The sequence below is a fragment of the Pongo abelii genome, chromosome 18 (assembly GCF_028885655.2).
Source record: "Pongo abelii isolate AG06213 chromosome 18, NHGRI_mPonAbe1-v2.0_pri, whole genome shotgun sequence".
NCBI lineage: Eukaryota > Metazoa > Chordata > Mammalia > Primates > Hominidae > Pongo > Pongo abelii.
Window position 1 is genome coordinate 33,703,514 of NC_072003.2, and position 3,269 is coordinate 33,706,782.

Here is a 3,269-nt window from a genome sequence, read left to right on the forward strand (position 1 = left end):
CAGCTTAACCCTTTCTCACTCCCACCCCCAGGTGTCCCAGTCAAGGCAGAACAATCAGCACATTCAGAGCCATTACTTGCTGTCCCTGCTGGCCTATCTGCCACCACCTGAGGCTTCTCCCGGCCTAGCCCTGTGCTGGGTGGTGCTGGGTCCAGAGATGAGTCAGGTTCACTGCCCTGGAGAGCCCCAGGCTGAGGAGGCAGATACTTGGACAGAGGATGACACTTGGTGTGGCCAGGTTGTGACTGACGGAAGCACTGGGGGCTGTAGAAGCCAGAAGGTGGCTTCTTAACCCAGACTGGGAGTCAAGGGATGCTTCCTGGAGTAACTGACACCCAGGACCTGAGCCAAGTCCTAGCACAGAAGGATGGGGCCAGGGGTTTTCAGGTGTGGAAGATGGAGCCAAGGGTTTCAGGTGTGAAGAAGTTCAGGTTCCATCTGAGTCCCCAAGTCCCAGGGTGGCCGCCTGGGTCTAGACTCTAGGGACCTCTGGTGCTGGAAATGATAGGTCCTCAGAGCCCTTTCCAGCTCATCAGGAAGAGCTAGAAGCCGCAGGGAGCATGTATGGGCATGAGGAAAAGGTGAGGCGTCCTTGGCCCCAGCCTCTCCCAGGCCCCCAGATCTCTTCCTCTCTAAGGCTCCTCTCCCATGGTCTTCCCAGGTCTCCTGCTCTTCCCCTTCCACATATTCTCCCCAAAGAATGTCCCCCCAACCCCAGCCCGTAACCACCTCCCTATCTTGAGGATGCCCAAATTGGCATTCATTCATTCACCAAATATTTATTGAGCACTCCTATGCCAGGCTCTGGGGAGACAATGGGGAACCAAGCAGCTATGACCCTTGCTTTCAGGGAGCTGAAGTCTAGTAGCGGAGACAGATGACAGCCAAGTACAAAGGTGACATGCGTGATGAAGGAGCGGTACCTTCCCGACGGCCTAGCTAAAGCCAAGGCTTCCCTGGTTTCCATGCCACGGCGCCTCCCTAGTTCCTTCCTAGCACGCAGTGCTCTTGCAAGTAGTTTTTGTTTTTGTTTTTTTGAGACAGAGTCTCGCTCTGTTGCCCAGGCTGGGGTGCAGTGGTGCCATCTGGGCTCACTGCAACTTCTGCCTCCTGAGGTTGAACCTCTGGGTTCAAGAGATTCTCTTGCCTCAGCCTCCTGAGTAGCTGGGATTACAGGCTTGTGCCACCACGCCTGGCTTTTTTTTTTTTTTTTTTTTTTGAGATGGAGTTTCGCTCTTGTTGCCCAGGCTGGAGTGCAATGGCATGATCTCAGCTCACTGCAACCTCCGCCTCCTGGGTTCAAGCGATACTCCTGCTTCAGCCTCCTGAGTATCTGGGATTAGAGGCATGGACCACCACACCCGGCTAATTTTGTATTTTCAGTAGAGATAGGGTTTCTCCATGTTGGTCGAGCTGATTTCGAACTCCTGACCTCAGGTGATCTGCCCGCCTTGGCCTCCCAAACTGCTGGGATTACAGGCGTGAGCCACTGCACCCAGCCCTAATTTTTATATTTTTAGTAAAGACGGAGTTTCACTATGTTGGCCAGGCTGGTCTCGAACTCCTGACCTCAGATGATTCCCCTGTCTCAGCCTCTAAAAATGCTGGGATTACAGGCATGAGCCACCGCGCCTGGCCCTTATTGTTTCTGGCTTCTATCTGATTCTGCAACTGGAACAGAAGCTCCCGAGAGCAGGCAGTGCATTTGTTTTGCTGACCATTTTCTCCCTGGTGTCTAGAACAGGTCCAGTACATAGCCAGTCTCCATACGTGTTTGTTAATGAAGGAAGGAACCAGGAAGGAAGGGAAGAGAGAGAGTACAACGGACGAAATAGAGAACTAAGTTGGGGAGGTGGGGAAGAGATTACTTTCACCAGGTAGTAAAATGTAAGGTCTCAGCTGAGAGCCGAACATGGAGAAGGAGCCGGCTGTGCAAGGCGCCAAGGACAGTATTCCCGGCAGACAGGAAGCACGTGCAAAGGCCAGGGAGGAGAGAGTCTGATGCCTTGGAAGAAAGAAGGCCACTGTGGCTGGACTGGAGCCAGCAATGGGGTGGCCAAAGAGGAAGGAGATGTCACATCATGAAGGCCTTTGACGGCCGTGGTGAAGGGACCTTATCTGAAGTGTCTGTAACACACACGTGTCCTCTGACACTTGGCACTGGATTTCTCTCAGGCACTTTAAACTCATCACCCCCTGAAGCAGACACCGTGGGTGCCCCGCCCATATACCTGCATGACCCACCTTGGAAGTCATATACTGTGACAGTTTCCAGACACCCTGACTTGCAGCTCCTCCTGGAGTTTCTTGTCTGAGGCTGCTCTTGGGAGGAGGGAGTGTGCTCCCTGTTCTCAGCAGGCCTGAAGTGTGTGTGGGCATTTCTGCAGCTTTTAGCCAGTGACAGACACAAATCAGGTAATAAATACCGCAACCACCTTGCCCCTAAAGGAACATTGCTATGGGGTGTTCTTCACAGTGTCTCAGAGTGTCCTTTTTGGGATGAGGCTCCAACTGCTCTTGGTGGTAACCTGATAAATGACACACCCTTACGCCAGGCGTGGTGGCTCACACCTGTAATCCCAGCACTTTGGGAGACTGAGGCAGTTTGGCTCAGGATTTTGAGACCAGCCTGGGCAACATAGTGAAACCCCATCTCTATAAAAAATACAAAAATTAGCCGAGTGTTGTGGCGTGCCTGTGGTTCCAGCTATTTGGGAAGCTGAGGTGGGAGGATCCCTTGAGCCCAGGAGGTCGAGGCTGCAGTGAGCTGTGATCACACCACTGTACTCCAGCCTTGGCGACACAGCAAGACCCTGTCTCAAAACAAAGAAACACATGCTTTGTTGGCTTTTCTCCTTGTTGCATTTCTCTTCCCTACACCTTCACAGTCCATACTGGAATCACCTCCTCAGGAAAGTTGTTGCACACAAATTCTCATCTCAGGGTCTCCTTTTAGAGGAACACAAACTAAGGTACTCCTTCATCCAAACTCTGTCATATCATATCCAAACACTCAAACACTCTGTCATATCATATCCAAACACTGTCATATCATATCCAAACACTCAAAGCATTTTTCTCTGTTCTCCATCTCCAGGATGACCATCGCTGCCATAATCAGGCAGGACATTCCTTCGACTGTCTCCTGACATCCAAGTCTGGTCAATTCTTCTAGAAAGGTAGACATACAGATATTAACCAGCCTCTCCCTTCTTGAATCCAGTCCTGTGCTGAGCAATGAGACTCCAGGGATGAATCAGATCAGTCCT